The sequence below is a fragment of the Lactuca saligna genome, chromosome 6 (assembly GCF_052625555.1).
Source record: "Lactuca saligna cultivar CGN05327 chromosome 6, ASM5262555v1, whole genome shotgun sequence".
In the NCBI taxonomy this organism is placed as follows: Eukaryota; Viridiplantae; Streptophyta; class Magnoliopsida; order Asterales; family Asteraceae; genus Lactuca; species Lactuca saligna.
This window is the reverse complement of record NC_136422.1, coordinates 176,916,626-176,927,587: the sequence shown is the minus strand read 5'-3', so window position 1 is coordinate 176,927,587 and position 10,962 is coordinate 176,916,626.

Below are 10,962 nucleotides of genomic sequence, written 5' to 3'. Positions count from 1 at the left end.
GATTGGATCTCGCTATCCATTGCCTCTTTCCATTTCGCAGACTCCGGGCCTACCATGGCTTCCTTATAGCTATTAGGTTCATCAAGATTTATTAGTGTACCATCACTAATATACGTGTCCCCTTCGGTAGTAATATGAAAACCATAAAACTGGGGATGAACTCTAACTCTATCGGAACGTCTAAGAGGTAAGGATTCGTCAATCGGTTCAACCGGAGTTTCCTCCTCGAGTTGAATGACAGCGGTAGAGGTTCCTTCATCTATCGACTCTTCAATCTCTTCAAGTTCGATTTGCCTCCCACTGTCTCCTTGGCTTATGAGTTCTCTCTCTCGGAAAACTCCTCTCCTCGCAACAAAGACAACATTGTCTTTCGGTCTATAGAAGAGATATCCAAAGGATGTCTGCGGGTAGCCGATGAAAATACATCGCTCACTTCGAGGTTCAAGCTTGTTGTGAGTATCTCGTCTTACGAAAGCCTCGCAACCCCAAACCTTGATATGTGTCAACAAGGGAGCTTTCCCTGTCCACATCTCGTGAGGTGTTTTGGCAACCTTCTTAGTAGGGACTCGGTTAAGGATATGGGCGGCAGTCTCTAAGGCATACCGCCAAAAGAAGATAGGTAGTGAAGCACGACTCATCATAGAGCGAACCATATCCAATAAGGTTCGATTACGCCTTTCTGCCACACCATTCAACTGCGGTGTCCTAGGAGGCGTCAATTGCGAAACTATTCCACACTCCTTGAGATAATCGTGGAATTCAAGACTTAGGTACTCTCCTCCTCGATCGGATCGAAGCATCTTGATTTTCCTGCCCAATTGATTCTCCACTTCATTCTTGAACTCTTTGAACTTTTCAAAGGTTTCTGACTTTTGCTTGATTAAATAGATATACCCATATCTACTATAATCATCGGTAAAAGTCACATAGAAGTGGTTCCCATCCTTCGTGGTTGATCTAAAGGGTCCACATACATCGGTATGTATTAGGTCCAATAGCCCCTCACCCCTTTCACAAGTATTCGTGAAGGGTGACTTAGTCATCTTTCCAAGTAAACAAGACTCGCATGTGTCATCTTCCCTAAGGTCGAATGACTCCAACACTCCATCCTTTTGGAGTTGGGCTATGCGTTTCTTGTTGACATGTCCAAGACGGCAATGCCACAAGGATGCTTTATCCAAACTAGTGGAAGAATCAATATTCAAAACATCATTTCCTAAGTTATCAACAATTATAATAGTTTCATATATTCCATTACATGGTATAGCTTCAAAGTAAAAGACACTATTTAGATAAGCCAAAATAGAACCATTCTCATTATTAAAAGAAAATCTAAATCCTTGTCTATATAAACCATGAAATGAAATGATGTTTCTAGCCATTTCTGGCGAATAGCAACAATTGTTCAAATCTAAACACAAATTATTCCTAAGCACTAAAGAATACACTCCAATCTTGGTAACAGGCGACGATCTTCTGTTCCCCATGATTAGATTGATCCTTCCTTGCTCCACATCCCTACTTCTTCTTAGTCCCTGCACATTTGAACAAATGTGATAACCACAACCGGTGTCAAGAACCCAAGAAATAGCATGGTTAGAATCGTTAGATTTAATTGTGTATATACCTGCGAAAGATGGCTTGATCTTTCCTTCTTTGATTGCTTGCAGGTATTCTGGGCAGCTTCTCTTCCAATGTCCTATCTTGTGGCAGTGGTGGCACTCTGCCTCGTTCGGGTTAGGATAGGGCTTAGAGGGATCAACTTTGGTCCCACTAGAAGAGGCACCATCTCGGGCTTTAACCTTGCGATAGTTCTTTGATGAAGCCTTCCTCTTCTTTCCCTTTCCTTGACCAATTGCCAAGACAGGAGCAGCAGACGGATTGGGAGTAGGTGCAACAGACTTGTCTTTGAAGTTGCTCTCAGCAACTCTCAAAAGACCTTGGAGTTTGCTTAGGGTGACCTCCTCTTTGTTCATGTGGTAGGTCATCCTAAATTGGTTGTACATCGGAGGCAAAGAGTGAAGCACCATGTCGATCGCCAAGTCTTCCCCAAGGTCAACATTTAACTTGCGAAGGCGATCAACATACCTTTGCATCTTTTGCAGGTGCACGGTAAGAGATTCTCCATGACCCATCTTAGCGGAGATCATGTTAGTGAAAATCTCATAACGCTCTTGTCTCGCGTTTTGGTGGTACCTCTCCAATAAGTCTTGATGCATCTCGTATGGATACATGTCCTCGTAGGACTTTTGGAATTCGGAGTTCATGGTGGCAATCATGATGCAATGTACCTTCGTTGCATCTCGCTCATGAGTCTCAAAAGCAGTGATTTCAGCCGGAGTAGCGATTTCGGGGTTGATCTTCTCAAGCTTTTCATCGAGGACATACTCCTTATCCTCGTAGCGAGCAATAGTGCGAATGTATCTTATCCATTCGCTAAAGTTTGTTCCATCGAAGGTGACCTTTTGGCAAAGGCTCATCAACGTGAAAGAACTAGCAGCAGCGTCGTTTGTGTTCGACATCTATAGAAAGGACAAAGATAGATTAGAATAAGAATCCCTAATTATCACCCAATAAGAAAAATTAGGGTTAGGATCCAACAATAACATTTACATATTAGAAAAGGGATGCCGTAATCTAACATGAAAATAAATTGAAGGTAAGTGAATGACGATTCACTAATTCTCCATAACAAAACCTAGACTATTAGTCCTAAGTGTATTGAGAATTCCTAGGTTCGGATGAGATTCATTGAACTATTCAATGGCATGTTTAAATCTCGATATGCCCCTCTTGTTTGTGACTGGGATGCCGAGGATCACAAAGCGGGTGTGAATTACCATGCAAATTCACATGGTGCCTTCATTGTAACGATCACCTATTCGATGTGCCGGTAAACCACACACGCTCCATCGAACTATGATAAACAATGAATCACCCTTTGCCACCTTTGCTTAGAACCAATTAGTGTGCCGGTAAATCACACACGCTCCACTAACTTCTTAGCAAGGGTGCAAAGTGCAATTTCATGGGATTGCATCAATTCACTTTTCCTAAAGTAACTAAGATTGGAAAATTTTTAAAACGTGTAGTTACTTTGTATTTCTTATTATACTTGTATGAGAGGATGAGGTTGCCCTATCCTACCCGTTCGGCTAACGACCCTCCACCAATCAAGAAAGCGGTGGGTGTGAGTGTACACCCATTAAGCGCCATTTTATAGGTCGCAACCTTATACCCACCTTATAGATCGGCTTCGTGAATGAGGCCTACTAACGGTAAGACTAGCATTTAGTTATACATATATATATATATATATATATATATATATATATATATATATATATTCTAGTAATATCATATTAGTATAAGGTTGTGTTTTAAACCTTTTAAAACGTAGGGTTTGAAATTTAAGTTGTCTAAATTAAAACCTTTTAATCACAAATATAAATTTCGAAACTTTGAGGGCAAGTTTTAAACATTTTAAAACATGGAGGATCAAATAACAAATAATTCCAATTAACAATTAATATCCTAATTATCTTTATTTGATTTATCCAAGATTTCTTTTAAGATAATTATCAAAATATTAATCAATTATCATATAAGGAAATTAAATATTTTATTAGATGATAAATATCTTTAATTAGATCAAGATTATAGTCATATATATCAAAAAAACGGATTAGGGTTGATCTAATATGATTAAGGTAAGTTTCCATAAGATAAACATGAAAAAATCCCGGTTTTGCCTAATCCTGACGCCCGGACTCGCCGAGTACACAAAGGGACTCGTCGAGTCAGGCCTACTCGCCGAGTCCACTTTGGAACTCGCCGAGTCCATGACTCATAAACACAAAAATCGAATTTTGCAGGTTTGTTTCAGTTAATCAAGCAACAATTTAAAGAAAACCAAGCTAGGCTCTGATACCACTGATGGGTTTTAGCCATAAGAACTTTCCTATGTGCGCATGCAAAACCCTAATGCTCGGATCTAGGCTTTCTAATTAAACATGCTTTGAATCCAAGACTTCTAATGGCTAATTAGGTTAAATAATAACATTGAAATAGATCTAGAATCATTCCTTTGGATTCCTTGTTGATCTTGTTGTCTTGGAGCTTCTAGAGTCACAAATGTCACTCCTCTAATGGCTTACAAACACCAATAGCAAGCAACATGATTTAGGAGAGAGGAGAGGGGAGGAATTCGGCCAGAGTATCTCTACTTTAGATGGTGTTTTGAATTCCCTCACCCCTAGGGTCTATTTATACTTGTAGACTCCTTAAGGATTACAGCTTTAACCCTAATTGGATAACTTAGACTTTAAGTTGATCCATATCCTTTCCTTGATAACCCTATGGACGATTTTGGCTTATCCAAGCCCTAGAAATCGTCCATCCTATCATGGATAAGGATTTATAGTCTAAAGTGAAACTATCAAACAATTGACAGTTTATACCCTCTTATTTAATTAATCTCTTTAAGTCACCAAATTAATTCCAATTAATCTATGACTTATGTTAATCAAATAACCATATATTATTCCTTATAATATTTACTCTCTTTTAACAAATCATCCATCAAGTTGCTATGGTGAAGGCAACCCAAAAGGACCATGCACAACCGGGTCAAATACTTGCTTAATATAGTTGCAGCCTTAGACAGTATTCCAACACCTTATTCCCCCCTTGAGTTCCAGAAACCCTAAATTCATGGAGAGATCATTTGTGGAGCAAATTAGAGCTTGGAGAGGTGTTGTTTGAAGAGATCTTGAAGGAGAAGTGGCTTGGATCAAAGGGCTTTGCTTGGATTCGAGTTTGGCTGCTATTGAGGCATCTTTTGGAGGTAATATCTTCGTCCTTAGGTTGTGCATTCCTAGTTTCATCATTTTGGGGTTTGTGGGGAGTATGTCTTGGAATGTTTTGGAGTTTGGAGGATAGATCTGAGGTTGCTACCTCAGATCTGGAATATTGAAGGCCTAGAGTGCATTAAAGTTCCTGTGTTTGAGTGCTTAGTGAAGCCACCATGTCCCAAACCTTGGTTTTAAGGTGAATATGGCTTAGATCTCGTTAGATTCACGTAAAGTTTGCCACTTTACATGATGGATGGATTGTAGGAGGTTGGATCTATGTTTTGGATCAATTGCATGGACTGAGATGCTTCTGTATGGATTCAGACCGGTGGTACTCGACGAGTCACATGGGTGGACTCGACGAGTTGCTTGAAGATGGCCTGGGACTCGGCGAGTTGGAAGAACAACTCGGCGAGTAGGTTGAAGATGGCCTTGGACTCGACGAGTCCATTTGGACTCGGCGAGTCTTGTCGAGGAAGTCCCAATATTTCTGGTTGAGTCGATGAATCGTTGAGTCAAGGGATGACTCGGTGAGTTGGGTGCGAGTGGACTCAGAGTTGTTGGACTCGACGAGTCTTGGGGTGACTCGGCGAGTTGGGTCGCTGATTGAAGGAAGTTCTGAGCATATGGACTCGGCGAGTCATCGGGTTGACTCGGCGAGTAGGGTCAGTTAGGGGTTGACTTTGACTTGTCCGTGGTTGACCAGTTGTCTTCCAGGGGTATTTTGGTAATTAAGGGTATTTATTGAGTTGTATGTTTTGATATTCAGTGGAGAAGGTCGTGTCAGAGTTCGGAGCAGCGGGATCTTATCTTTTCAGCCGACAGTTTCGAGGTGAGTTATCCTCACTATATCAACAGGGTCTAAGGCACCAAGGCCGGCCCTTTATTGTATTGAGATTCGGTTATGGTTATTATGTTATTGTTTGATGTGTCTGCATCCTGGTAGCTAGGATGGTACATGCTAGGAGGCCTTGCTAAGGTCAGTTTTCCATATATACAGAGTGATGCTATGCTAGTGACCGGTTAGGTCGGTAACCCAGTTAGGGTAATGATATGCTATGTGATCTGCTTGCTCGGTTTGTTGTCTATGACTGTTATATGAATGTATGTTTTGTGCACATGGTTGTTTGGACTGGAGATGGGTTAAGGCGGGTCCTGCTTTGTGCTGTAGGCCAAGATACCCAGGGCGGACCGGTTGTTCCGAAGGCCCAGCGAGCGGTCCGGATAGGCTGTAGGCCCCACGAGGGCGAACCATACGTGCCGAGGCTCGGAGAGTGGACCAGGCCGACTGAAGGCCCGATGCGGGCGGGCCAGTCACACTGTAGACTCAGAGAGTGGACCAAGTGAGTTGAAGGCCCGATGCGGGCAGACCAACCCCACTGTAGACTCGAAGGACATGAGTAGACCTGGAGGATGGATCCGTTGGACTGAAGGCCCGATACGGCGGACCAGTCACACGGTAGACCCGATATGCATGGTTGTTCTATGTTCTATTATGTTATGTATGTTTTATATGTTTTGGACCGGAAGGTCGTAGCCCGGAAGGACGTATACGTGGTTGGTATTTTGGGGGTATCTCACTAAGCTTTCGGGCTTACAGTTGTGGTTTAATGTTTTTCAGGTTCTCCAGGAGATTGTGGCAAGGCGAAGGCGCGATCGTACCGCTCCTCATGATTTTGTAGCAATGTGATTCTGGGAATACTCTAATGACTTGTATTGAAAACCTTTTTGAAAACATTTTAATGAAAATCGGGTTGTTTTGAAAAATTTAAATTGGTTGTATTTTTCGGATGTTACAAGTTGGTATCAGAGCCTTGGTTTGAGTGAATTGGAGAAACACTTGTGTGACTCCAGTCTCAAATTGAGGAGAGTTTTCAAAAAGAGAATTTAAAATGGTTTTCAAAATAAGTAAAGGAGGACGCGGAGGTACGATCAACCGGAGCCACTAAGTAACCCCAAAATACCATACATGACAATTGTTTTATTGAGCTTTGATAGAACAGCATGCTAGAGTTAGGCTAGGGATCTTCAGGATTTATTGATGAGTTGCCTGATTTATGATGCCTGCTAGCCTAGGGTTCCTTGTGAGAGATTTCTAGTGTTCCTCTAGTTGTGAGGATAGAGCGTTGTTATGTGTGTCGCTAGGGTGTTGTGGGAGTACTTCATACAAATATGGGTTGGTGTGGAAGGTAGTATGGGCCCGTACTACTGAAAGCACGGACTCATACGCGTATCAGGGAAACCATGACCTCTAGGGTTGGGATGAGAGCTGGTTCCCGGGATAGTGGAATATGTCTGAGATTTGGTGTTTTATTTTCAGTATGGAGATTTCAGGGCACGCTGGGAGTGGATCCGGGTCAGGATCAGGAGCAGGAGAGGGAGTTCCGGGTGGGTCTGTACAGCCAGAGGTTGTCAGTCAGATGAGTACGCACGAGTTGGATGCGAGGATTCGTGAGATCTTGCATGATGAGGTTTCTGCATTGTTTCGGGCTGAGTTGCCAGAGTTGTTTGGGTCAATCAAGACCGCCATGGTGGAGTATTTTGATGAGAGCTATGCGGCTCTCACGGAGACGGCTGCCGCGGCGGCTACCGCAGCAGTAGCAGTGGCAGGGGGAGGAGCCAGTAGAGGTTTTCAGTATCGGGACTTCGATAATACGAAGCCTCCCACTTTTTATGGAGTTCAGGATCCGATCGTTGCTATGAGATGGTTATCAGATGTGGAGGGATGTTTCTTCACGTGTTCATGCCCTGCTGATCAGAGGGTGAGGTGTGCTTTGAACCTGTTGAGGCTCGGAGCAAAGGATTAGTGGAGATTGACCACGGGGTCGTACTCGGATGCACAGAGGGCTGCGATTTCATGGGATCGGTTCAGAGAGATGTTCAGCACTCGTTATGTTCCGCAGGTCGAGAGGGAGAGGTTGGCTCAGGAGTTCTTAGAGCTGAAACAGGATTCGGAATCGGTGACGGAAATCACCAGGATGTTTACTGAGAGGGCGATGTTTTGCCCTGAGTTCGCTTCGGAGCAGGCTCAGATGTCCCGGTATCTGAGTATGCTAAAGAGGGACATCATACAGTTTGTGTCTGCGCAAAGGTGCGAGACTTTGCTGGAGTTACAGGAGGCCGCCAGGCGGCGTGAGTTAGAGATTGAGTTACAGATGCGTGAGCTGAGGCAAGCTCCGGTTCAGTCGCAGCCGGCGACGAAACGGTCTAAGACCGTTGATTCTAGGATGGGAGATCAGGGTGGCCACATCTGTGGAAAGTGTGGAAGGGGTCATGCCGGGGTTTGTCAGTCCGGTGGAGCATGCCGCAAGTGCGGAAAGGAGGGACACTATGCGAGGGATTGTCGGCAGTCAGTGCCGGTTCGGGATTTGAGGATATGCTATCATTGTCATCAGGTTGGACATTTGAAGGTCAACTGTCCACGGCTTGCTGCAGGACCGGTGCAGGCTCCAGCACCGGCTACGTTGAGGATCACAGGTGGAGATCAGGGTGGAGCGGAGCCCCCAAGGGCTTAGGGTCGTGTTTTTCAGCTTGCTGCTGCGGGTATGTTTCTTTCTGATGTTTTGATTATTTATGATTGTTGTGGAGTATTGTTATCTGTTGGTTTCGTTGGTTAGTTATGGAATTGCATTTCGGGTTTTCGTGTGGTATCCGTTGTTCCTTGAGGGTTTGGCGAGTTGTGACTGAGATTTCGTTTTAGTATCTTTTGTTCCCTGAAGGATCGTTATGGTTATGGATTAGTACGTCGAGCTATCGTTGGTTATCTCTGTGAGGATTGGTGGCGGATGCGGCGTTGGTTTGAAGGCCAGTTAGATTCTGCAGTCTGAGGAATGGATAGTTGAAGATTGGGTTCCTTTCGAGCGGGTTGTGCAGCGTGGGAACATGATTTGTATGAAAGTTGTTGGCGCTGGTGAAAAACAATTTGAGTGCATGTGTTGAATCCTGCAAGGTTGCTTGGGGAGATCGGTGATGGCGACCGGTGACTAACTGTCAGTGTCTTAAGTGGGGGAGAATTGGAAATTCTCCGGATGATCGTTGGGCCTGAGAGGTTGTTTAGCTGCTTGGGGAATTCAGCGGTATTTTTATCAGTCGAGAGCAGGCTCGTATGGGTGAGTAACAGGCGTGCGGGGCGGAATACAGACCTAGAGCAGTTGATTGAGGAAGGCATGGGAGCAGGCCGGGATCGAGTATGTATGATGGAGATAGAGTTCGGAACCCCTAGAGGGCTAGAACGGTATGCACGGGAGGATTTCCCGAAGGGATGGTTCGGAGTGATGAATGCTAGTTGAGCGGTCCGGATAGACTGAAGGCCGGTAGGCGTACCAGTCAGACCGAAGGCTCGGAGGACGGTCCAGTCAGATTGGCTGAAGGTTCTGAGAGTGGTCCAGATTGGCTGAAGGCCTGGGGAGGCGGTCCAGTCATGCTGAAGACTGCGAGTATTGTTGGATCGGATTGAGGTCGTGGGTTGCGTATGTTGCAGTGTGATTACATTGGGAGGTCTGGCCCCGGGTAGCGATCTTGAGCAGTGAAGGTAGTGCATGGGCTTGAGAGTCCCTGTGATGAGAGTCAGAGTAGTGGTGATGCATGGATGTTGAGTACGCTTTAAAGAGGTAATGTAGTGTGGGATGAGCACCAGGGTGCCTGTCATGGTGACTGGGCGGACGAGTGGTTTCCTTGGTAATGAAAGAGGGAGGAATGGAATTCCGAAAAGGGAGTGTGAATTCACGGAAGTGAAAGCGGCAGTGTAGAGTTATGATTGGAGTGGTCCGTCGATGGTCTTTGTGTAGTGTGTTGCGGCGGAGGAATAAAAGCTCATTTGACTTGATATGTTTGCTCAGGGTGCGGAGGGAATACCGCAGGCGTAGAACCAGGGAGAGGGGTTCGGAAGGGACGTAGAGAGAGAGTCTTGGACTCTCAGTGAGATTCTGATCAGGGTTTTGGCTATGTTTTAGCGGTTCATCCTGGAAGGATGTTTGAGGATATCATCAGTGTATCAGGTTTTCCAAACCTGAGGGTGCTAGAGCTAGATCAACATGTGTGTGTGGTTGCGAGAGGAGAACTCGGGGGAGTTGCTCCGAAATGGAAGAATGGGTCTTTTGGTCGTCATGGGATGGATAGAGTGGAATTCGGATCGGGGATCCGATGGTTTGTGGCATTATAGCCATATGAGTCAAGTGAAAGATGAGAATTGGAGCAGTAAGGCACCATGGGTAATTCTCGGTTGTTGAGTGTGGTTATCGGAGGGTACAGTTGGTGCCCGGTTTGAGTAGGTGGTGGGGACACCGTATGGAAGGAGGAAGTGAGCTTCTAGTTCTATGGTTGTACCTTGAGGGACTTGGTTCGGTCAAGGTCAAGTGGCGCGTCGTGGGAAGTAATTTGAAGATGAGATGCCGTAGGCTTCGAGGACGAAGCCTAATTTAAGTGGGGGAGAATTGTAACATCCCGGAATCGCAAGAGTAGAGTTGAAGGGCTAAAAGTGTAAGTTTTAGAGGATGACTCGGCGAGTCCATGGATAGACTCGACGAGTCAGGTCGCGGTCATGGTCGCGTGTCAAGTGGCCTACTCGGCGAGTCCCAAGGATGGACTCGGCGAGTAGGTGCTGTATGGAGAAAACCCTAATTTTCGGGGTTGAGCCCTATATAAAGAGCATTATACCCCTCCATAGACTCCCTTATTCCCCCTTTGAGTTCCAGAAACCCTAAATTCGTGGAGAGATCATTTGTGGAGCAAATTAGAGCTTGGAGAGGTGTTGTTTGAAGAGATCTTGAAGGAGAAGTGGCTTGGATCAAATGGCTTTGCTTGGATTCGAGCTTGGCTGCTATTGAGGCATCTTTTGGAGGTAATATCTTCGTCCTTAGGCTGTGCATTCCTAGTTTCATCATTTTGGGGTTTGTGGGGAGTATGTCTTGGAATGTTTTGGAGTTTGGAGGATAGATCGGAGGTTGCTACCTCAGATCTGGAATATTGAAGGCCTAGAGTGCATTAAAGTTCCTGTGTTTGAGTGCTTAGTGAAGCCACCATGTCCCAAACCTTGGTTTTAAGGTGAATATGGCTTAGATCTCGTTAGATTCATGTAAAGTTTGCCACTTTACATGATGGATGGATTGTA